The sequence below is a fragment of the Hemiscyllium ocellatum genome, chromosome 7 (genome assembly GCF_020745735.1).
Source record: "Hemiscyllium ocellatum isolate sHemOce1 chromosome 7, sHemOce1.pat.X.cur, whole genome shotgun sequence".
Classification (NCBI taxonomy): domain Eukaryota; kingdom Metazoa; phylum Chordata; class Chondrichthyes; order Orectolobiformes; family Hemiscylliidae; genus Hemiscyllium; species Hemiscyllium ocellatum.
In genome coordinates this window covers 36,806,194-36,832,722 of record NC_083407.1, presented here as the reverse complement: position 1 = coordinate 36,832,722, position 26,529 = coordinate 36,806,194, and the positions used below count along the sequence as shown (strand labels likewise).

General features: G+C 41.1%; 1 protein-coding gene across 3 annotated transcripts in view; it reads left to right on the top strand.

The window, feature by feature from the left end:
* Positions 1-26,529, top strand: part of spopla (speckle type BTB/POZ protein like a) — a 202,657-nt gene that overhangs the window by 19,410 nt on the left and 156,718 nt on the right. The gene's annotated exons all lie outside the window — the stretch shown is intronic.

Genomic DNA, 26,529 nt, shown 5'->3' with positions numbered 1-26,529 from the left:
ATTTCTCTAGCCCTTCATATGGGAGACATGGCCTGTTCATCTGAGTTAAAATTTCTGGAGGGCAGTGTCCCAGCTCAGTGAAGATCCCTCCTGTTTATAATTGTTCTGCCATCAACTTCACATAATTGATCTCTGATGTCTGTGGTAAAAACATTCCAATGTTTTGTAGCACCTAATTGTTAACCAAAGGTTCTGCACCATGGTAGACAGGCAATGATAGTGGCCCAATAAAGTTTGACTGCAGTCTTCAGTTTAATTTACTGCTGCTTCAGGACCCTATTGTAAAAAAAACTTCCTTTCTGGATGCACACTGTCATCTTGTTGACAACATTGGCCCCTCTAGAGAGCACATTACCAAAGTATGTCCAAATTGAAATTTGTGCCAAAGCCTGTTATTTCACAGCATTTACATGCTGGTGGCTGGATCACAACTTTGGTCTTCAGATTCTGATTTAGAGACATAATATTTTGGGAGCACTTGCAATTTCTTTTGTCATAGTTTAGATCTCTCCGGTGTGAGCAGTTCAAGCACTGTAAATCTGTATGCAGAGCTCACTGATTACCGGCTGTGGCGGAAGCAAACAGAGGCATCCAGTCTCTACAGATCCTCTTTCAAAGGCAAAGCGGCCTTTGTGTGGAGCTACAGGAAATGGGGGAGATACTAAATAAGTATTTTTGCATCAGCGTTTACTGCGGAGAATGACATGGAAGATACAGAATGTGGGGAAATAGATGCTGAGATTTTGAAAAATGTCCATATTACAAAGGAGGTGGTACCGGATGTCTTGAAATGCATAAAAATGGATAAACCTCCAGGACCTGATCAGGTCTGTGAACTCTGTGGGAAGCTAGGGAAGTGATTGCTGGGCCCCTTGCTGAGATATTTGTATTATCGATAGTCACAGGTGAGGTGCTGGCAGACTGAAGGTTGGCTAATGTGGTGCCACTGTTTAAGAAAGGGAGTAAGGAAAAGCCAGGGCGTTATAAACCAGGGAGCCTGACATCTGTGCGCAAGTAGTTGGAGAGAGTCCTGAGGGATTAGATTTACATGTATTTGAAAAAGTAAAGACTGATCAGGAATAGTCATGGAAGATCGTGTCTCACTAACTTGATTGAGTTTTTTGAAGAAGTAATGAAGAGAATTGATGAGAGCAGAGGGTGGGCATGATCTATATGGACTTCAGCAAGGCGTTCAACAAGGCTCCTCATGGGAGTCTGGTTAGCAAGGTTAGATCTCATTGAATACAGGGAGAACTTGCGATTTGGATACATAACTGTCTCGAAGGTAGTAAACGGGTGGTGGTGGAGGGTTGCTTTTCAGACAGGAGAACTGGGACCAGTGGCGTGCCGCAAGGATTGGTGCAAAGTCCATTACTTTTCGTCATTTATGTAAATGATTTGGATGTGAACATAGGAGATATAGTTAATAAGTTTGCACGTGACACCAAAATTGGAGGTGTAGTGGATAGTGAAGAAGGTTACCTCAAAGTACAATGGGATCTTGGTCAGATGGGCCAGTGGGTTGAAGGGTGGCAGATGGAGTTTAATTTAAATAAATGTGAAGTGCTACATTTTGGAAAAACAAGTTAGAGCAGGACTTATACTCTTAATGGGGGAGTGTTGCTTATCAAAGAGACCTTGTTGTGCAGGTTCATAGTTCCTTGAAAGTAGAACGCAGGTAGATAGGTTAACGAAGGAGGCATTTGATATGCATTCCATTATTGGTGACAGCATTGAATATAGGATTTGGGTGGTCATATTGCGGCTTTACAGGACATTGGTTAGGCCACTTTTGGAATAATGTGTGCAATTCTGGTCTCCTTCCTATCAGAAACTTGAAAAGGTCCAGAAAAGGTTTACAGGGATGTTGCCAGGGTTGGAGGATTTGAGCTGCAGGAGCTGTTTTCCCTGGAATGTCGGAAAGTGGTGGATGACCTTATGGAGATTTATAAAATCATGAAGGGGATGGTTAGGATAAACAGACAAGGTCTTTTCCCAGGGATGGGGGAGTGCAAAACTAGAGAGCATAGGTTTAGGGTGAGAGGGGAAAGATATGAAAAGGACCTCGGGGGCAACTTTTTCACGCAGAGGGTAATGCGTATATGGAATGAGCTGCCAGAAGAAGTGATAGAGGCTGGCACAATTGCAGTATTTAAAAGGCATCTGGATGGGTATATGAATAGGAAGGGTTGTGAGAGATATGGGCCAAGTGCTGGCAAATGGGTCTAGATTAGGTTAGAATATCTGGTTGACATGGACGAGTTGGACCGAAGGCTCGGTTTCTGTGCTTAACATTGTTATGATTCTTTTAGTGTAAAACTCTGCACGATTGAATGTGGCATTGGTTGTAGTGAGATGTCCAATGGTTACAACGTAGATAATTTTGTAAAACTTGTCGCTCCCTAACTCCTCAATCTCGTCTTTTCTACTATGTTTAAGGAAGCCACCAGAGTCATGCTTGCAGCATCAACAGTAGCAGAATACTGTTTAGATGTTTGCTTTATACTAAAGTAAATTGCCTGTTGATTTGTAGACTGAATTTTTGTCTATTTCTATATTAAATTCATATGCCAAAGCTAAGTTAGTAAATAGTGGCAGTGGTTCTTTATTTGATTCTTGAATTTTCCAATACTATCCTGCAGTGTTGTGGAAAATTCATCTTTTGGATCTGAGAGAACTCAAGATTTACCTACTGGTGTGGTCTTAATGCTAAACCTAATCAGATATAAAAATGGTGTAAAATCCTATAATGTAAGTACCATCTAACAGACCATATAGGAATTTTAAAAATTTTCTACTGAGCATTTTTAGAATCATAGAATAAATATGGCACAAACGGTGCATCATTTGGCTATCAACTATTTATGGCTGTGTAGACCAATGCAGTTGATTCCATTTGCCTGCTGTATTCCCACAGCTCTGCATGTTTATTTCCCCCATGTGCCCATTCAGTACCATTCGTATCTCCTCAGGTATTGAAGTCGTCCATGTTCAAATGGAAAAAGACAGATAATATCCAGCAATGGGCTAAAAGGTGGCAAGGAAGATTCACATCACACAAATGCTGGGCAGTGGCCATCTCAAATAGAGACAATCTAATCATTGCCTCTTGGCATTCAGTGGTGCTACTGTCAAGAAATCCCCACCATCAACATCTTGGGGATTGTTGTTGACCAGAAACTCAACTGGACTTGCTGCATAAATATAATTCCTTCAAGAGCAGGTCAAAGGATTGTGGCGAATAACTTGCCATTACTTCCTAATGCCTATCAACCATCTACAAGGCACTCATTAGGAGTCTGATGCAATTCTCCCCACTTACCTGGATGGGTGTGGCTAACAGCAACTCTCAAGAAGCTTGGCACGATCCAGGACAAAGCAGTTTGCTTGATGGCACAATGTACACAAGCATCCATTCCCTCCACTGACACTGAGTAGCAGCAGTCTGTACTATCTACAAGATGCACTTCAGAAATTTACCAAAGATTCTTATAAACCCATGACCACTTCCATCTAGGACAAGGCAGCAGGTGTAAGGGAACACCACTGCATACAAGTTAGCCTTCAAGTTACTAACCATTCTGACTTGAAAACATAATCAGCATTCCTTCACTGTCGCTGGGTCAAACCTGGAATTCCCTTCCTAAGTGCATTATGGTTATACCTACAGTACATGGACTGCAGTGGTTCAAGAAAGTAGCTCCTCACACATTCTTGAGGGAAAATGGTGGGCAAGAAATAAATGCTGGTCCAGCCAGCAATGTCCATGATTCAAGTGAATAAAAAAAGTCATTGTAACCTGCAGTCATGTTACTGATGATTATAAACAGCAATTGAGTTTTATTTACTTGATTTTGGTAGTGAACCGGGATCTGCCTGGCATCATATGCTGAAAAATTGAGAAAATTGGGTGATGGTCAACAATTACGTTTTATATGAACAGATTACGCAAATGTGAGTTTGAAAATAATGATTCAAAACTGGCATTACATTTATGATCTTGAGCCTCTCTTGATTTACCTGACGATCTTGATGTAGTGGTTGTTGGTTGCACGCATTTTTGTCATCTCTAAGCACGTGGAGGTCGAAAGCCTGGGATGGTTGTGGGAATCCTTTCTTTTGTGTATTGTTGTAAACTGCAGAGTTTGAAATCATGGATGATTAGATCATTCAGATGATATCATGTTGGCACTGCTTTCTGGTCTTATTAATTTATAGAGAAGTGAATAATGAACTTAAGCCAATATGAAGCCCCATTTGAAAGTAAATGCTAGAAATATGGACTATGTTCAGCAGAGCCGTTAATGTACCTTTTGAAGGGAAAGGATGAGTGATAATGTTTTGGTCATGTAAACTTCTTCTTATCGAAAGCCCACCTCCTGCTTTTTGTGTATCACCTTTATATCACATCTGCATAAATCACTGCCAACCAAAAGAGGAGGAAATTGGAGTAAAAATAGATTATCTTTGCTTGGATAGAATGTTGGACAGAAGAATCAATGTTTCAGGCAAAAGCCCTTGAAACGCCAACTCTCCTGCTCCTCTGATGCTGCCTGACCTGCTGTGCTTTTTCAGCACTACGCTCTCGACTCTAGTCTCCAGCATCTACAGTTCTCACTTTCGCTTAGAATGTTAGACAGGCAAGTTATCTGGTAGTGACCAAAGTTGAATTTCACGATTGATATATGTTTTTCACTCTTGATGATTAATCCAATGGTATCAGCAGGCTTTTTTCACCAATGTTTCCATTCGCTCCATTTGATTTTTAAACATAAGCAGCTATTGGATGTGTTGTATCAGAAATTCACTTGCAAATCATCCAAAAATTACAAGACAAATCACTTGCTGGTAGTAGATATAGATTAAGGGAGCAGTGATGTATTAGGAGAAAGTGAGGACTGCAGATGCTGGAGATCAGAGCTGAAAATGTGTTGCTGGAAAAGCGCAGCAGGTCAGGCAGCATCCAAGGAGCAGGAGAATCGAAGTTTCGGGCATGAGCCCTTCTTCAGGAATCCTGACAGTGATGTACTGTCAAGACAGCTATTTTTTTCAGAACATAGAAGACCAGAAAAGTGAGCCTGCCACTGGTTTTACTTGGCTGACCTATACTGACAGATTTTCTGTGACCAGAAGTGTGAACTTAGTAAACCATATGCTGAACATCTGCATTACTTCTGAAATCTGAAATACACTATGGTGATAAGGGGTAAGTTTTTATCATTTTCTGAAAAATAGTGGCACTACGTTAGTCAACTTCCAGTCTTCCACATCTCACCAATGATTATTAATGATTCAAGTATCTCAGCAAGGGGCCCAGCAATCACTTTCCAAGCTATCCACGGAGTTCTAGGGTACACCTGATCAGGTACTGGGAATTTATCCACTTTTATGCATTTTAAGACATCCGGCACTTCCTCCTCTGTAATATGGACATTTTCAAGATGTCACCATCTATTTCCCTACATTCTATATCTTCCATGTCCTGTTCTACAGTAAACACTGATGCAAAATACTCGTTTAGTATCTTGCCCCTCTCCTGTGGCTCTATGCAGAGACTGCCCTGTTGATTTTGAGGGGCCCAATTCTCTCTGTAGTTACCCTTTTGTCTTTAATGTATTTACAAAAATCTTTTGGATTCTCCTGAACCCTATTTGCCAAAGCTATCTTATGTCCCTTTTTTGCTCTCTTGATTGCTACTACCTAACTACCCCTCTTACTTTGCCTGCAGTTAAGCCATCCATGTGACTGTATCTGTGACTTTTTTCCCTTCCTATAACTGCCATCCATCACACCCCCTAGCTCTTGTAAATGTCTCATTGCCTCTCATTGTCTCTCCAACTGATCATTTGATCTGACAGGAATCCTAACCAACAGCATTTATTGCAGATATAATCCTCAGTAACCTGTAAACTCTCCCTGAACTCCCACATTCGGCAAGAAGAGCACACACTCTACTAAAGGCCATTTTTGCTTATTCCAATCCATAGATCCAGAAAGTCGTCTTTGGCTTATACTTCTCGGTTTAATCAAGAGACATATTTCAATAAAACATATAATCAAGAAAGAACCCACTCTAATCACTTCTGCAGACTTACTGTGAGGCCACACTTAAAACTATTTACTTATCTGTTTCTCTGTTGTGACCTCTCACAAACAGGTTCCTCCAAGATCAGTTGTGCATTTCACTGTTTAATTTTCCCAGGCGCACTCAGATGTCCAACGACACACAAATTCAAACAGCAAAGGCAGTAACTGAGCAGGTTCACTGCTATGTCAGGGAGTAGTGTGGATATATGAATATGAATGGTTTGGAGGGATGTGGGGCAGCTGCTGGCAAGTGGGACTAGATTGGGTTGGGATGTCTGTTTGGCATGAACAAGTTTCTGTCCTGTACATCTCTATGACTCTATTTGTACTGTTCAAAAATCTGGAACTTGTCTTGATTACAATTATTCATATGTTTAGTAGTTTCAGGCTCCAGAACTATAGCAATGTAACTTATGTACCTGGATCTACTGGCTATAGCTGCATAATCCCAGCTGCAAAGTCAGTTCTAGGTACTTTCAAATCATCCTGTTCAGAGATGTTGTTACAAGTGGGAATTGGACCCAGACCTAAGTCAGTTCTAATTGTAACATCTACAGATGCAATTAGTGTGCATGCTTTCATCTGTTGCTCATTGGGATGATTGCCCCAGTTTAAATACCTTGAATATCATGTCATTGATTCATAGAGTCACAATGTCTATGGCATTAAAAAAAGAGCCTTTGGCCCCCACCGGCCAAAAACAAGCATCTATTTTAATCCTAATCCTATTATCCAGTACTTGGCCCATAGCCTTGTATGACTCGGAATGCAAGTGCACACCAAAGTATTTCTTACAAGTCATTAGGACTTTTGTCTCTCCCATCCTTTCAGATAGTGAGTTACAGATTCCCACCACCCTCCAGGCAAAAGAAAAATCACATCCTCTCTAAACCTCCTGCCCCTTTCTTTAGTCTTACTTCCACCAAAGGGAAAGTCTCTTCTTGTCTACTTTTCTCTATGCATTCCATAATTTTATATATCTCACTTATTTTTTCCCCCACCCATCAGTCATTGGACTGGATAAATCCCAGTCTATCCAATCTCTATTTATAACTAAATCTATAACTGTGGTATTGCAGTAAGTTGGTTTCTGCTTCTGTGTAGCCAGCTTGTTCAATGTTACCATCAAAGCAATTTAGGTTATTTCAAAACAATAGTCTTAATAGATTTCTTGAATAGCCAGCGCTATTAATCATAGAGTTATAGTCATAGAGGTATACAGCACGGAAACAGACCCTGTGATCCAACCCGTCCATGCCGACCAGATATCCCAACCCAATCTAGTTCCACCTGCCAGCACCCAGCGCATATCCATCCAAAGCCTTCCTATTCATATACCCATCCAAATGCCACTTAAATGTTGCAATTGTACCAGCCTCCACCACTTCCTCTGGCAGCTCATTCCATACACGTACCACACTCTGAGTAATAAAAGTTGCCCCGTAGATCTTTTTTATATTTTTCCCCTCTCACCCTAAACCTATGCCCTCTAGTTCTGGACTCCCTGACCCCAGGGAAAAGACTTTGTCTATTTACCCTATCCATGCCCCTCATGATTTTGTAAACCTCTACAAGGTCACCCCTCAGCCTCTGATGCTCCAGCCTGTTCAGCCTCTCCCTATAGCTCTAATCCTCCAACCTTGGCAACATCCTTGTAATTCTTTTTTGAACCCTTTCAAGTTTCACAACATCTTTCCGATAGGAAGGAGACCAGAATTGCACGCAATATTCCAACAGTGGCCTAACCAATGTCCTGTACAGCCGCAACATGACCTCCCATTGAGTACAGGAGTTGGGAGGTCATGGAAAGCATACCAAACGCTGCCTTCACCAACCTATCTACCTGCGACTCAACTTTCAAGGAGCTATGAACCTGCATTCCAAGGTCTCTATGTTCATCAGCATTCCCTAGGACCTTACCATTAAGTGTATAAGTCCTGCTAAGATTTGCTTTCCCAAAATGCAGCACCTCGCATTTATCTGAATTAAATTCTATCTGCCACTTCTCAGCCCATCTGGTCAAGATCCTGCTGTAATCTGAGGTCACCCTTTTTGCTGTCCATTACACTTCCAATTGTGGTGTCATCTGCAAACTTACTAACTGGACCTCTTATGCTCGCATCCAAATCATTTATGTAAATGACAAAAAGTCAGGACCCAGCACCGATCCTTGTGGCACTCCACTGATCACAGGCCTCCAGCCTGAAAAACAACTCTCCCCTAACGCCCTCTGTCTTCTACCTTTGAACCAGTTCTGTATCCAAATGGCTAGTTCTCCCTGTATTCCATGAGGAGGATTTGAACTAATTTGGCAGAAATATGACTCAAATTTAGGAAGAAAACTAGGCCACTCAGCCCATCAAGTCTGCTCCATTATTCAGCGTAATTATGGTTGATTTGATAATCTTCAATTTCACTTTCCTGCCCCCTCCTTATGACTCTTGATTCCGTTACTGGTTAGATATCTGTTTATCTTGGCCTCGAATATACTCAGTGGACAAGCCTCAACAGTCCTCTTCGCTAAGGCATTCTCGATTCACTAACATCTGAGAAAAATTCCTCCTCATCTCTGCCTTAAATATTGAGCCCCCTTATTCTGAGATTGTGCCCTCTGCTCCTAGACTCTGCAAAGTTCCTGAAGCATCCTGTATTCAACTAGAATGCTTCTCATTTTTCGAAATTCCAATGAATCGCCAAAGCCTGTCCACTCTCTGCAAGGCATAAGTGAGGAGTGTGATGGAATACTCCCCACTTGCCAGGGGCAAGTAGCCTGACACTATCTAGCGTAAAGTAGCCTGATTGATTAGCACTGCTTCCACAAGCACCCACTCCCTCCACCACCAAGGTTCTATTGCAGCAATGTGTACTATCTACAGGATGCACAGCAGAAATTCACCAATCATCCTCAGACAGCATCTTTCAAACCCACAGCCACATCTATCTAGAGGAATAAGGGCAGCAGACATAGGGGAACACCATCTCCTTCAACTTCCCCTTCAAGGCACTGTCCATCCTGATTTGGAAATTTATCGCTGTTCCTTCACTGTCACTGTGTCAAAATCTTGGAAACCCTTCCCTAATGCATTGTGGATCAAACTACATCAGGTAAACTGCAGCAGTTTACCACCATCTTTTCAAGGGCAACTATAGACTGGCAATAAACGCTGGCCAGCCAGCTACACCCACATCCCAAAGAAATGAATGCTTAAGTAAAAGTACAGGCCCAACCTCTTCAAATCTTCTCAGAGGATAATCCCTCCATATGAGGAAGAATACCACACTGCACAGAGTACTGGGAGCAATAGACAGCTCTAGAATAGAACATATTAAATCCATAGGTAGAATCAGAATAAGGGATAAAATGATAAAGTCTGCAGGGTTACTGCATATGTATATGAATGCTCAGCATAAAATTGATTGAGTTGCAGATACTGATTGCCACAAGAAAATGTAAGGGAGACATTTTGCTTGCTCATTGTTATACAGATATAGTTCAAAGTTGCGAATGGAGATCTTGTGGAATCTGTATTGTAGCATTCAGAAGAAATCATCCAGGAAATTGAATTTTGCTCTAATTCTATGATACCTAAGACTTACGAAAGTCTCCCTAAGAATCGAACACTTTGAATGTTTCCAATGAAGTTAAGTTATTCAGAAAAAGTTATCGTTCTTAAGTACATAATCTAACTTGTGAGTAGCTATTAAACTGACCCCATGCTTACCTCATGCACAACCCCCACATCCCTTCCTCCCCTAGCTCTGGCATTCAAACTTCCAGTCCCCAACCTCTTGAGCCCCAAGTCTCTCCCCCCATCCCCTCCCCAGGGCAGCTGCTGCCTATCTTTGTAACTCCCCTCCTGCCCCATGCCGTGGTCACCAGACCCAATCCTCTGATGAAGTCCACATTGATGCCGTGGGGTTGAAGTGTTCTGAGGGGGAAGATGAGGTGTTCTTCCTTCAGGTATCAGGTGGTGAGGGAGTGGCGATGGAGGTCACCCAGGATCTGAATGTCCTTGGCAAAATGGGATAGGGGGTCGAAATGTTCGGCCTCGGGATGGTGGGGTTGATTAGTGCAGGTGTCCTGGAGATGTTCCCTAAAGTGCTGTACAAGAAGGCATTCCAATCTCCCCAGTTTTGATACACAGCTATCACACTTCAATGAAAGTATTTGTTGGAGAATGAAAGAGCCAATTAACAGGCTTTCTTGGGTGAAAGAAAGAGAAGTTTTATCATGTATGAACGCCAGGGAAAAGAAGTAATCAAAGAAGATGGCATTGAATATGCACAAAATCATAGGGCAATAAGTTTAGAAGGGAGAGTCAAAAACAGAAATTGGTGAAAAAGCTCAGCAGGTCTGGCAGCATCTATGAAGAGAAATCCAGGTTAATGTTTTGGGGATGTTCTGAGAAAGATTCGCTGGACCCGAAACGTTAACTTGGATTTCTTTTCAGAGATGCTGCTAGACCTGTTGAGCTTTCCCAGGAACATCTGGTTTTGTTTCTGATTTGCAGCATCCGCAGTTCTTTTGTTTTTTATGTGGAAGGGAGAGTGTCGATACAGATAGAAAAACTGAAGGCCATGCCGTCCTGGGAGTCCCTCAAGTTACCTTCTTAACCTGAGACTAAAGTACATTAATAGTTGGCTTGGTTATGTCTTCAGCACTTGTGAAATGTATGGATATTTCTGAGCTTTCAGTGAATGGTTGTTTAGCAAAATTATTTTCTTTGCTGGGTACTGTTTTCCAAGATGATGACTAACATGGAGACAGTTCCAGGTCTTAACAGAAATTTGTTTCTCCTTCTATCTAATCTGCTGCTCAAAAGCAGTTCCTGAAAAATAGTTGTGTGTATTCTACAGTCTAACATCATTATCTTTCCAAGCAGGCTAACTAGCTGGTGGGCCTTTCATTTCCCAATATGTCCTACCTTTTGGAATTGGAGATGTAAATTTTTGACCCTGAGTCAGCAGCCTAATTTTGATGTCTATAGATGAAGGAGACAAGCAGGAGGTTGGTAGAACACAGCAAGCCAGGCAACGTCAGGCGGTGGAGATTTTAGACAATTGGTTTTAGACTTTGGTACCTCGTTTAATGACCTGAATAGTGAAACAACGCGGCTCTGAATGGAGACACTGACAGGAACCCAAGCAGACATTTGAGAACCCATGTAAAACTACAGCAAAGACAGCACCACTCCATCCCAGAGTGTCTTTCAATTTAATTTTTCAAATTGAATGGTGTATCACATGAGACGGTATTTCTGACTAAGCCTTTGTGTCATGGGGTTTCATTTACACTTGAGAATGGTTCCTTTGTTTGCGATCAGATCAATTATCCAAACAAAATAGTTCCCGCCTGTCTCGTTCAAATTGTTTTACATGGATAAAAGAGAGGCTAAATAGACTGATGTGTCAGAAGCTGAGGGGTGACCTTGTAGAGGTTATAAAATCATGTAGATAGGGTGAGTAAGCAATGTCTTTTCCCCAGAGTAAGGAAGTTCAGAGCTAGAGGGCATAGGTTTAAGGTGAGAGGGGAAAGATCTAAAAGGGATCTAAGGGACAACGTTTTCACTCGGAGGATGATGCATGTATGGAATGAGCTACCAGAGGAAGTGATGGATGTGGGTCAATCACAAAATTTGAAAGGCATCTGGATGTATATGTGAATTAACTGTTCAGGAGGATAGGGACCAAATGCTGGCAAATGGGACTAGATTAAATTAAGATATCTGGACAAGTTGGACTGAAAGGTCCATTTCCATGCAGACCAGTTCTATGACTCTTAAAGAATGGTAATTTTTTGTTTATTCATTTGTGGGACTTCGGTGTTGCTGGCTGACCAGCATCGATAGCTCATCCCTGTTTGCCCTTAAGAAGGTGGTGGTCAGCTGCCTTCTTGAAACGCTGTAGTTCACTTTGTGGGTTGACCCACAGTGCCAAAAGGGAAGGAATTCCAGTATTTTGGCCCAATGACTGTGAAGGAACAGCATATATTTCCAAGTCAGGGTGGTGAGTGGCTTGGAGGGGAACTTACAGGTGTTGGTGTTTCAATGTAGATGGCTTTGTTTATTCCATATGGATTTCCTGAAGCTTGCATTGCAGCTATTTTAAGTTCATAATTCTTTTTTAAAAGCTGTTTTAGTATATGAATGATCTTGGGTATAACAATCAGATAATGGAATTTAAATTTGGTTGGTCCATATTTACGCTGAAAATGTGTTGCTGGTTAAAGCGCAACAGGTCAGGCAGCATCCAAGAAACAGGAAATTCGACGTTTCGAGCATAAGCCCTTCAGATGAAGGGCTTATGCCCGAAACGTCGAATTTCCTGTTCCTTGGATGCTGCCTGACCTGCTGTGCTTTAACCAGCAACACATTTTCACCTCTGATCTCCAGCATCTGCAGACCTCACTTTTTACTGGTCCATATTTACTACTATCATGGCATCATCCAAGGAAGCCACTGCTTGTTCCATCTCTTCAACTTACAAAGTGTGGGACTCAGAAATGGATGTTTAATCTATCCGCACCCCCAAAAAGGCCTGGGCTCATTTCTCCAATACATCCTGTTTGTTTGACCACTTTAGGTATTTGGCATATAATCCTCATGCTAGCTCAGTGCCATTCAAATGTTTATTTTTCAAATATTTATTCAGTTCCCTTATTGGAATCCACTGAGAGTTCTGTTTGCAGCCTTGCTTATATTTTAATGTTCTTTCGACATTTTTACAAATATGGTTGTTTGTATGCAGCAAGCCCTGTTATCTGTCACCATCTGTGTTCTTTGATCTATGTTGACTATTGCTCTGGCAACAAGTTTAGTTTTAAAAAAGGCTTCTCTATGTTTTTTTAATTTTCTCAGTGGCTTTCCAATCACCCATCTGCATTACCTTTACTAACCTGTCCAGCCCTCCAAGCATGCTGCTGTCTAATTTTGGCCTCTTGTATATGGTCTGATTTAATCACACCACCATTTCAGCTGGCTCAGGCCTGAACTCTGGGATTCCAAAAGTAAGCTTTTGTTAATCTGATCTAATATCGTCTTATGTGATTTGCAATCAAACCCTGTTTAATAAAATTCCTGTGAAACATCTTGGGATGTTTTGCTAGACATGAATACAAGCACTGCCACTTAATGCCTGAGTATCTTCAGTCTGTTCGATTGATTAATTGATTTTTGCTTTCATTTCTTACGGGACCCTTGTCAGACACATGACAAACTTTGTGTTTAATTGGTTTGACTACCACAAACTAAAGTTTGAGAAGTAAGAAACACATTGTGTTATTCTGGTGTGCCACCCTGTTGGGATAATCTATTAATTTTGTTTTTCTATTAGTCTTTCTGTTTCTTTGAAATCTGTGTAACGTATTTTAAGGAAATAGCCAACATGGTGAAGAAACTTAATGTGCGAATTATAGCATTTAATATGAAAAATTTGAAACCATTAAGGGTCTGTTTATGTGCTATATGAATCTATGACTCTAATGAATAGGAAATTTAAATCTGTGACATGGGCAAAGTCATGAAAACAACATTGCAGAAAACACGTGAAGTTACAGAAAGACCTGGAGATACTTGCTGTGCATCTGGGAAATGTACTGGCAGAAAAAAAATGTTAGTTCACCATTAGAATTCTCAACAATGAACTAAGGAACAAAAACAGAAGTTGCAGAAAAGCTCAGCAGATCTCACCGCATCTGTGAAGAGAAATCAGAGTTAATGTTTCAGGTCTTCAGGAAGTGTCACTGGACCTGAAAGCATGAACTCTGATTTCTCTTCACAGATGCTGCCAGACCTGCTGAGCTTTTCTGGCAACTTCCATTTTTGTTACTGGTTTGCAGCATCCACAGTTCTTTTGGTTTTTATTTAATGAACAAAGGAAACTGTTTCCAAAATGACATAGAATTTTAGCTAACATCCATGGAGAGAGAGCAAGTGAACATTTAGGGTCTAAATGATTCTTCATCAGAGTTGAAGTGAAGTGTGGAGGGAACAGCATTTATGCTCTCATTTGCAGGGAGGTGGAGCAGTGGGTATAGGTTGCAAGTGGTGAAAAGATGTTGATAATTCAGATTTAAGTGATTGGAATGTGACAATGGCAGAACAATGGTGTGTCTCCTGCCAGACTTGAAAGGACAGTAAATGGGATGGGTGGAGTGGAGGACGTGATAACAAGCTAAAAGAAATCAAAGAAATGGTTTGCAGATTATAGGTGTTGAGCTCTAATATTAAGTCCAGAAGGCAGCAAAGTCTCCAGTGTGAAATTGAGAGTTCTTTCAGTTTTCACTGTGATTCAGTGGAAAACTACAGCATGCCAAGGACAGACATGTGGGCATGTGAGCAAGACACTGTATTAAAATGCTCAGCTACAGGAGGGTCAGGTTTCTGTTTACACTCAGACCAAAGGTGTTCCACAAAATGGTCAACCAGCCTGCGTTTGGTTTATCCAATGTAAAGTACTCCACATTGGGTGCAGCAAATACAAAATACAAAATTGGAGGAAGTAGGGGTGAAATGCTGCATCATCTGAAAAGACCATTTCGGCTCTTAGATGGTGAGCAGGAAGGTAGTGTCAGGGCAGGCATCACACTTTCTGTGGTTACATGGGAAGGTGACATGGATGGGGATAGTGGTGGTGTTGTTGGTTGTGGAATGGACTAGGGTGTCCAGGAGGAAATGATCTCTGCAAAATGCATGCAGGAGTGGTGAAGGGAAGATATGTTTGGTGTGTTATGGACCAGGCCAGACCCCCTCAAACCATTTCAAGATTGTAACCTGGAGCTCCAAGGAGCAGCGAAATCGATGTTTCGGGCAAAAGCCCTTCATCAGGAATAAAGGCAGTGAGCCTGAAGCGTAGAGAGATAAGCTAGAGGAGGGTGGGGGTGGGGAGAAAGTAGCATAGAGTACAATGGGTGAGTGGGGGAGGGGATGAAGGTGATAGGTCAGGGAGGAGAGGGTGGAGTGGATAGGTGGAAAAGGAGATAGGCAGGTCCACTCATCCCTCATCCCCTCTCCCACTCACCCATTGTACTCTGTGCTACTTTCTCCCCACCCCCACCCTCCTCTAGCTTATCTCTCCACGCTTCAGGCTAACTGCCTTTATTCCTGATGAAGGGCTATTGCCTGAAACGTCGATTTTGCTGCTCCTTGGATGCTGCCTGAACTGCTGTGCTATTCCAGCACCACTAATCCAGAATCTGGTTTCCAGCATCTGCAGTCATTGTTTTTACCACCTGGATCATAACTTCGCCCGTTGTTTTAACCAGATGGAGAGTGGATATTCTAGGAGAGATGCAGCTGGTCAGACCACTGAGTTTTAAACAAAACAGAATTTATGTACAAGATTACTGAATGAAATACAAACACAAGAGAACAGAATACCAAATAACTTAAGCTATCTAAAAACCCAGCAGATCATCCCAAATTAATGCTGTTCCAAATACTTGTAACAATCCCCATAAACACCCCTTGGCCCAAAAGATAAAATCAAACACAGGGTCTAACAGGAGAGATGTCAAAGAGATGGCAGCATGGAACACCCTCTTCCATGCAGCAGCTTCTTGGAAAGCAGTCTCAAAACTGACTGCCTACTTTCAGTGAACAGCCAGACTGCTAAAGACCAAACCAAAGAAGGGCTGAGTAGGGAGAACTGGCCATTCCCCTTTCATTGTACAAGTGTTTTTTTTAAACTCAAAAGCCTTTTTCCCGAGGCAGTATCTGTTAGCTATAATCAAATTGGCCCTAAAACCCATCTAAGCGAGACATTTAGGATTCACTGCTCTTACAACCTCTCTATGGGGAAAAAAAAAGGCCAAGGACAACATAACCTTGTTAAAGAAGTAGCATCATCACAGGTGGTAGCATTCTCCTGAAGTTGTCTGAAATGGCAGAGGATTATCCTTTTTAATATGGAGGCTGGTGGATGAAGGCCGAGGATTAGGGGAATTCGATCATGCTCAAGGGCAGAAGCACGGGTGATAGGTCAGATGCAGGTTGAGGGGCTTGTCAAGCACAGTGGTGGGAAGTCATGGTCATGGAAGATGCAAGCCATGTCAGTAGCACTGTTTTGGAAGATGTCATCATCCATATAGGTGCAAGGTGAAGGAAGCAACTGAGAGAATGGGATGGAGTCTTTGCGAGACATGGGCTGTGAAGCTACCTATGGGAGTCACTGGCTTTGAGTGGATGCCAGTAGAGGACATGACAGTGGACAGTTTATTCCCTGAATTGGAGATAGAGAGATCAAGGAAAGGAAGGGAAGTGTCAGCAGTGGACAATGTGAAAGTTAGGAGGGGTGGAAATTGGAGGCAAAATGAATGAGATTTTCAAAATCTTGGAGGGAGCCTGAAGAGGCACTAAAGCGGTTGTTTATGTACTGGAATAGAGAGTTGTGGGCAGGGACTAGTGTTAAGACTGGAGCAAGGATTGTTCCACATATCTCATAACACGTTCAGCCAGGTGGTGGGTGAGGATTGTTCGGCTTCTTGTCGAGGGAGAAACCAGGAGCTCTCAGACCATCCTAGTGGGGATTGGAGGTACAGAGGAGAAGCATCATCGTTCTACCATACTTACATTCCAATCACTTAATCTGAACTAACAACGTCTTTTCTGCACCAGCACCCTACACCTGGTACCCCCACCCTCAAACTACAGCAGAAATGTTGTCCCCTCCATACTTCAGCTCTGACAAAGGGTCATCTCGACTCAATGTTAGCTTGCTCTCCATGGATACTGTCTGACCTGCTGTGATTTCCAGTATTTGTTGTTTTCAGTACAGGTTCCAGCATCTGCAGTAATTTGATCCTAGAATTTTAGCTAATTTGAGGTTAGCTCACTTTGCAGATCAGCTTTTCCGGTGCACCCATAAAGTTGAGCTCTCTTAAGAAAGAGGTTGAGAAAAGGCTAAAAACTTAATTGTACTGGAATTCTGAGCATAACCTACTTGTGATATTTGTTTGCATCTTCTATTTCTGTTTATTACTTAACATTTGTTTTTAAAAGTATATGTTGCTGAACATTTACTCCTTGGTGGATTTGTTACTGTACATAAGTGAATTGACAACTTTAATTTATTTGTATTTGAGCAGTATTGTAAACAAGGATTGATTCTTGCATTATTCAATAATCATTCTTAAAAATTAGAGACTTGACCTTGATGCATCGAGATATTCAAACAAAATAACCCCCTGATATCTCCGTACTAAGATTAGTTACTTATGTGACTTGTCTCTGCTGTAATATACTAAATAGGTATGTTTTATTCTGAGATAGTATTGGTCGTCTGGAAACTCCCAAGAACACTTCAATTTAAAACCAAGTCTAAAGCTAATGCTGATAATGATTTAAAATCGCTCCTGGTTCACAATTTTCATTTGACATTAGGTTTGACTGAATAAATTTATCTTACTGAAGGTTAAGGTAACGGTCATATAATTTAAGCAGCTATCGCTTAGAAGTGTTTGGAATTGTATTCAAACAGTACTTGGGGAGAAAGGGAAATTTTAGTTGAGTGTAGGCAATGATTTTTGTGGCTTTTGAGCATCTAGATTTCTTAGGTTATTTATAAAAACACATTCCTTGTATTAAGATACTTTTGATGGTAAATAGGATCCAAGTCAATATGTTTGTTGGTAGCGTTCCGGTTGGAATGCCATGCTAGTAGGAATTCTCGTGCGGGTCTCTGTTTGGCTTATCCTAGAATGGATGTGTTCCCCCAGTCGAAATGGTGCCCTTCCTCATCTGCATATAAGGATACTAGTGAGAATTGGTCATAGAGATGTACAGCACAGAAACAGATCCTTCGGTCCAACCCGTCCATGCCGACCAGATATCCCAACCCAATCTAGTCCCACCTGCCAGCACCCAGCCCATATCCCTCCAAACCCTGCCTATTCATATACTCATCCAAATGCCTTTTGAACGTTGCAATTGTACCAGCCTCCGCCACTTCATCTGGCAGCTCATTCCATGCACACACCACCCTCTGCGTGAGAATGTTGCCCCTTAGGTCCCTTTTATATCTTTCCCCTCTCACCCTAAACCTATGCCCTCTAGTTCTGGAATTCCCAAACCCAGGGAAAAGACTTTGTCTATTTTCCCTACCCATGCCCCTCATAATTTTGTAAACCTGAGTCTCCCAATGCTCCAGGGAAAACAGCCAGCCTCTCCATATAGCTCTAATCCTCAAATTCTGGCAACTTCCTTGTAAATCTTTTCTGAACCCTTTCAAATTTTACAACATCTTTCAGATAGGTGCAATATTCCAATAGTGGTCTAACCAATGCCCTGTATAACTGCAACATGACCTTCCACCTCCTGTACTCCGTAGTCTGCTCGAGAAAGGAAAGCATACCAAACGCCTTCTACCTATCTACCTGCAACTCCACTTTCAAGGAGCTATGAACCTGCACTTCAAGGTCTCTTTGTTCAGCAACACTCTCTGGGACCTTACATTAAGTGTCATGTCTTTTTGTGGCTACCTGATGTTTATGTATCCTGGCGGCGAGTTTTCTTTTGTGTCGGACAACACATCCATCCTAGGACAAGCCAAATGGAGTCATGCATGAGAATTCCTAGAAGTATGGCATTCCAACCGCAACTCTATCAACAAACACATTACTTGGATCCTGTTTACCACCCCCTGAGATAAAGAACAGGAAATTACATCACCAACCCAAGGACGCCTAAACACATAAATAGAAAGAGGGCAATATCACCAGTGCTTCATCTGGAGGCTCACTGATGATGTTACCTGGTATGGTGACGAAACGTCTGAAAACGAACCTTCCAGCTCAGCAAGCAAACCGACATCCAGAACTATATTAAGTGTTTTCTGAAAGCCCAAATATACTGCCCACCTTCACTGCCTGTGTCACCTTGTCAAAGAACTTACGGTCAACTTTGTCAAGGTCAGGTCACATCTGACAAAGTCACATTGTCTGTCTCATATTAGCTTATTTTTCTCTTTATTTATCTAATCTTACATCAATTTTCCTACTATTGACATCAAGCTGACAAGTCTGTAGTTTCCTGCATTATCCTTTGTCCCATCTTCAAAGTTAACACATTTGCAATCCTCCAGTCCCTCGAGACTGATCCTTAGTTTTGGGGGAGGCATGAAAGCTTCTATCAAAGGCTTAGCAAGTTGCTCCCTGAGTTCTCTAATCTACGACGCATTTCATTCAAGTCTGGCAATTTCTTTACTTGGAGTGCTGCCAGCCTTTTTATGTACCTCTTTATCTATCACTGCATTGCTCAGTTGCTCAATATCCGTATTTTCAACAAGGCTGTTGTCACCATTTTCTAATGTGGTTAAAAACAGAAGCAAAGTTCTGATTTAATACCTGTACCTTTGCTTCAGTGAGCAGCTTACCCTTATTCCTTATGAGCCTCGTTCTATTCTTCACTACTCTTTTACTATTAATATATTCAAAGAACAGTTTTTTTTCATTTGTGGGAAGCCTGACATCCTTTTCTCATGGGTAAAAACAATGACTGCAGATGCTGGAAACCAGATTCTGGATCAGTGGTGCTGGGAGAGCACAGCAGTTCAAGCAACGGTTGGATGCTGCCTGAACTGCTGTGCTCTTCCAGCACCACTGATCCAGATCCTTTTCTCATGGTTCCTGTTCTTCTTTATTTCACCCTTAGCTCCTTTCCTGCATTTGAGGTACTTTTACTGATTTCTATTGCTGTTATTTTTCTGTTGTGCATTAAATGTCACCTTTTTCTTCCTTCCTTTCTCATGAATATCTTTAATCATCCAGGGGACTCTGAATACCTCAAATTAATTTTTCATGTGTATAAACCAGCTTGCACTCTACTCATCTCTCTCTTTTAAAGTTCTCCTGTTTTTCATCCATTGTTTGATCAACCAAAATGCATTTCTGATCGAACCCACTCCAGTTCAACTTTGCCGTTTTCTGATTTAAATCTGATTTAAAATGTATTCATGGAATGAAGGCATTGCTGGCTAGGCCAGCATTTTATTGCCCATCCATTGCCCACAAGGAAGTTAAGTATCAATCGCATTGCTGTGGATCTTGAGTCGAGAATGTGTGCTGGAAAAGCACAGCAGGTCAGGCAGCATCTGAGGAGCAGGAGAATAGATGTTTCATCAGGACTTATGAAGAACAAAACTGTGTTTTGTTTTATAGAATCTCTACAGTGTGCAAATAGGTCATTTGGCCCAACAAGTCCATGTAACCCTCGGAAGTGCATCCCACCCAGACCCATTTCCCCCACCCTGACGCTGTAACCCTGCATTTCCCATGGCTAACACACCTAACCAACACAATCCTGAACACTACGGGTAATTTAGCCAATCAGTCTAACTTGCACATCTGTGGACTGCAGGAGAAAACTGGAGCACCCTGCGGAAGCTCACGCAAGCACAGGAAGTCGTGCAAACTCCACACAGACAGTCTCCGGAGGGTGGGGTTGAACCCAGGTCCTTGGTGTTGAGAGGCAGCAGTGCTGATCACTGAGCCACTGTGCTGTCTTGCGAAAGCAGTTTATATACCCTGCATGTTCTGTACCCCAGAGCAATTTCTGCTTCCAGTTCCCCAATTTGTTCATGATATTCCATGCATTTATATATATAAAATTTAACCCTGCACCTTTTCACTTTTTTGTCCATCAGACGATAACTATTTCTTTGTTCACTGTCGACACTTGAGCCTTCCCACACTTTTTTTTTCCCTGTTCCCCATCTTGTTTTTGCTCGCTCCAGTTCTTCCAAAATTCGGACCATTAGACAACCCATTTCCTTGCCTTGTTAAAAGATTGAAAAATACTTTCTTAAAAAAAAGTATGTTTGGAACAATTTGGGTCTGCTTGTGAGTTCGTTAGTGACTTGGAATAAATATCTGTAATACATTTTAAGTTGTGCTAAAAAATGCTTTTGCACACAAAAGGTCCAATGGCTTTTCAAAAGCTTCTCTGAAGGCCTGCACAAAGGCACAATTAGTCAGGAATTACAAAAGATCACTGGAAACTTAATTAACTATTGAAATTTCTGAAAAGTTTGCGCTGGTTTGAATGATTTTGGCTTGACATGTATTGAAAGCCAGTGCAACCTATCAGACACACCAGGACACAAAATCAAAATTGAAAAATGTACTTTTTAAAAAAAATATTGACTAATTGGTTATTTAATGATTTACAGTGACTTGATGATATGGCACATTGTCTTCGTGTTATATAGTACCTTAATCTCTGCCAAGTAAATGTCTGTCTACAGGGAGGAAAGATTTGAAGGAATGAAAAATAGGTGAAGTCATTGGCAGACGAATGGAACTACTTCTGTTAATTCTGTGTTGGGATTCTTGCTTTAGAACCTCAATCAGGGTGAGGGTAGCTCACATCAAAAGAAAGAATGTTTGTCGAGAGCAAATAACTCTTGTAAATCTCCTGTGGCACGGACAAGTAATCAGGTTTTATCTCTTGATCTTTGTCTTTTGGGGTCAGTGTGGTAGACAGTGCTACATGTGGCATTAGTGCTCCACTGTTTAGAATCAGAGGCAGCATGACCCTTTCCACCCTGATCGCTGTGCAGTGGTTCCAATTGAACACGTGCGGACATTAAAGCATAGCAGAGTTGGCTGTGGTAGATCTTTAGTTCAACAGTCTCTTGATAACTGACAGCCCATACGTTTTACTGGAAATAAACAAATTATTGGAATGTCATCATCTATGAAGTTGTACTCCACCAAGGAATCTGTCTTTAGGAAAGGATGGAGTGGAAACGCCACATTTAAAACTGAATAGGGTTAGAGTGTCAGAGACATGGTAAGCTTGTGACACAGTAGCTACTGGCTTAGTTTCCAGCAAAATTTCAAAATCATCTAACATAATTAACTTGCCACTATTTTCTTTGAAATCTGTATTCTCAATATGAACTAAGTTTGAAAGAAATCAAGAAATTTCTGATGTAAAATTCAACAATGCATAAAATAAATCTATAAATATCAGATTATCAATTCACAAACTACTTTGCATTTTTTCCAGATCGATAGATGATCATGTTTTCTGGACTATCTCTTTAAGAATGAGTAGTTTGTTTTATTCAGATGTTGATATTGACTAATGAAGGACCTTAAACAGTAATAGTGTCTGTTATAACCTAGTTGTCAGCTGTTTCACCTTCTGTTGCTTTATTTCTGAAATTAATGCAAATAGGTAATCTGAATATTTTCTGATTTAACCTCTTCAGAGATGTTGTTACACATACCTGGAGCAAGTGAAGCTTCAACCTGGGTGTGCTGGCTCAGAGGTAGGGTCACTGCCACTGAACCGTAAGAACCCATGGGTAACTTGAATGCTTTCACTGCCAATTCAGCATGCGGGTGAATACTTTTATAGATTAAATCCAAAATAATTTGTCCTGTGCTGCCTTGTTTCAAAATAATTGTGTAGAAGCCACGTGTACTTTCATCTTGAATTAATTAAAAGTGGTCCCAGTAGAATGCCACAGGCTGTCTGTAAATACTAATTAGGAGGCAGCATTGTAATTGCCAGCCTGTATGGTGGCCTAATCCTTCTAATCGGAATTTTAAATTTATTCGTTTGAATTTTACTTGCACTTCTGGTTGTTTTAAAGTCAAACTCAAATGTTTTTCAATTAAAAAGTTAGCAAGGTTTTGGTTCTTTCAGCAGTGGATCATTTTTTTCTCCGTCTGGTTAAAGTGTACAGACTGGTTTTAAAAACAGCAGTTAGATTTCATCAAAATTGGAGGCCTTAATTTCACTTATGAGTACGGTTGTAACACTCTTAACACACAAGATCTTGGGTCCAAGCACCACTCCAGGAGTTAAGCATATAATCTTGGTTGACATTGTTAAAAATCTCACAACACCAGGTTATAGCCCAAAAGGTTTATTTTGAAGTACAAGATTTCAGAGCTCTGCCCTCCCAACTGTCCTTGCAACTTCTCCAAGATAGTCATTGGAGTGAATATGGTTACTTTGTGTTGTGGCCTAGAGTTCTATGGAAGTAAATTGAGGTTTTCACAAAGTTTTACTTTATGCATAATCTGGATAAAGGTAACTAGGTTATTATTATGATAGTCTGCTCCTCTGCTTCAGAGCTACCTGATGAAGGAACAGCACTTCAAAAGCTTGTACTTCCAAATAAACCTGTTGGACTCTAACCTGGTATTGTGTGATTTATAACTTTGTCCATCCCAGTCCAACACTGGCACTGCCGCATCTTGGTTGACAATCCTGGTACTGAACAACTGCTTCACTGATGGAGGTGGTACATTCTGGTAGAGGTGCTCAGTCCTACTTTCACTGTTTTGAGCTGTAAATATTTAATCATACATAAAATGCAGTTGCGCTTATTAAGTATTGGGCATTTATTATATAAGTTATGGTTTTTTGGCAAGCTGAATTGTGAAACCTTAACAAGAGTTTCTGCCCTCCTTTGTTTATGCTTATCAAAATGAAGCATAGAACGTTTGTTATGATGCTGTTCCTTTAAACAAGTTAATGTTGTCCTTTTTTTTCAGGAGATCGTAAAAACACAGATTCTGAAAAGTCTGGGCTTGGATGGGTTTTAGGTTCAATTTAATTATAGCTAACAGATACTGGTTCAGGCAAAAGGCTTTGAAGTTTAGAAAACAAACTTGTATAATGAAAGTGGAGTGGCCTATTCTCCAAGCTCAACTTTTCTCTGATTTGATTTGGTTTATCGCAGTCTGGTTATTCACTGAAAGCAGTTATGAAGCTGCTGGACTCAAAGAAGCAGGTCCATGCTCATCCTCCTCTCTGTGACATTTCCCCTGTAAGACCCTATATTTGGTTTTACCTTTTGTACCAACGGGTGTTTATGGGGATTGTTTCAGGTACTTGGAACAACATTAAGGTGGGCTGATCTGTTAGGTTTTCACATAGTTAAGTTATTTGGTTTTCTGTTCTCTTTTGTTGTGTGTTTCATTTAGTATCCTTGTAAATAAGTTCTGTTTTGTTTAAAAATTAGTGGTTTGACCAGCAGCATCAGCCCTGGCATATTCACGTTACACCTGCTTAAAACAACTAGCAAAGTTAGGGTCTGGGCTACTTCCTTGAAGTGTTTTGTGGGGCTCTGGCCTGGTCCATAACACCTTTAACTTTAACATGTAACAGTATCATAAACTCTGATGAAACTGTAGCACAGTCGGAAGTAAGGTAAAACGTAATTCTAAAATCACAATCTGAACAGTTTAGGTTACTTCTTCCTTCTTCAGAAATGCCCTCCCAACTGTCCTTGCAACTTCTCCAAGATGGTCATTGGAGTGAATATGGTACTTTGTGTTGTGGCCTAGAGCTCTATGGATTTAAATTGAGGTATTCACAAAGTTTTACTTTATGCATGACCTGGATAAAGGTAACTAGGTTATTATTATGATAGTCTGACAAGGTTTTGGATGTAGTTTTGCTCGCTGAGCTGAAACTTTCATTTCCAGACGTTTCATTACCTTACTAGGTAACATCTTCAGTGGACTTCATGCAAAAGCTTTTTCATAAAGTGCACTGAAGATGTTACCTCGTAAGGTAATGAAACATCTGGAAATGAACCTTTCAGCTCAGCGAGCAAACCTTCATCCAAAACCTTAACATGAGCTACAAATCTTCTCAAAACTCGCCAAGTCTGACAAGGTAGTCATCTGTACTTCCATGGTGAATGTGGCTCAGTGGTGGATAAGAGCCACTTTGGCTGCTGCTTCGTCATCTTGTCTGGAGAAGGAGCGTGTAGAGTCCAGCAACATATTTGAGTCTTCTGCCTGACTGAAGAATACCACTAAGACGTGACATTTTTATCTGAGCCAGGAGTAATAATATTTGGTTTGTAGGTTTTCCACTGTTTTAATTACAGTCATGAAAGTAGAAGATCTGATTCAACCTGAAATTTGAACAGGAAGTGCTGAAGAAGGTAAAGTAGCATCTGCAGTAGAGAAAAGAGTTCAGTTTTGAGTTCAGTATGACTCTTCTTTCGAACCTGCATTACCCACATTTTCTGCTGTTGTTTAAATATGAACTTGTGCTGTGACAACATGTTGTTCTTTTGATTTTTTTTTCTTTGGAGGGAGGACCACTGTTCCTCATGATAATGTCATTGGAATTGTTGAATGATTTGATAAATTTACCAACTCTAATCCTATGTCATCTGTGGCTGTCAATATACTATGTATAAAGTTGCTGAGCAGTTTTGGTATAATAGTTTAATTTTATTTGTAAGGTGTGTCATCTTTCCCACTGGTCTTAGATTAAAAGCTTTTCCATTGTTTTGATGAGTTGCAGTAGATGCTTCTTTGGAGAGTTAGTCTATAAACAGGAATTACAGTATTTTTGCTGTTCTTAGTTAATGTTATGCCAAAATATTTCCACTGTCCAGTTTATTTTTGTTTTTCTGAAGTTAAATTAGGTTAAATTAGAAGAAGGCGCTTGCAATGGAACTTAGTTCATGACTCCTTCCCAACATGAGAATTCTGGAATACGTGTAGTTCTTTTCTGAAAATGTTGGTATGGGAAAAAATCTGCTTCTCTGTCCACCCACACACAGAGCATAAAGCACCATGTCTGCCTAAGTCACAACAGAAACTACCCAGAGTGCCTCAGCCTTGACCAAACAGGCTAACTAAGACACAAGGTAGCAAACAAGAGATGACTCAAGTCACTCCCAGACTGGGAAATACACTTCCCTGAAACAGCCTGACAATAGACTTACTAACCGTCAGTAAGCACAACCGCGGCTGAAGCGTTAAAGGCAGCCTCACACCTCACACAAAGAGGAGTCATAGTTTTCATTAATGGGGCGGGCAGATTTAAGGAAGAATAACTTCTCCTGAATGATCATGAATCAATGGAATTCTGTACCCCAGAGTGCAATGGATGTTGCGGCGCTGAATAAATTAAAGGATGCAATGCACATTTTAATTAGCAATGGGTTAAAGGGTTATGTGGAACGGGCAGGAAATCATCCATGCGTATATTAAATGATGGAGCAGGCTCGAGGGACTGAATTGCATACTCATGCTTTTAGTTCTCATGTCATATTCCTAATATGGTATGGTGAATTGATAAAAGTTTTTTTTAATCGTGATTGGTAAAAACTTATCTTTCCTTTTTCATTTATCTAAGTTAAGACTAAGTTAAGGTTAAGATTAAAAATGGCAGGAGATCTCCGAACCGTGTTATGCTCCTCTTGCTCAATGTGAGAGCTCAGGGACATAGCTGATGTCCCTGACTCCTTCACATACAGGAAGTGTGTCCAGCTGCAGCTCTTGTTAGACTGCATGGTGGCTCTGGTGTTGTGGATGGACTAACTTTAGAGCATACGTGATGCTGAGGAGATTGTGGATAGCACCATAGATTAAGATTGCTGAGGACGAAAGGGAATGGTTGCTCAAAAGGCAGAGAAAGAGCAGGCAGGCAGTGCAGGTGTCCCTTGCGGGCATCTCCCTCC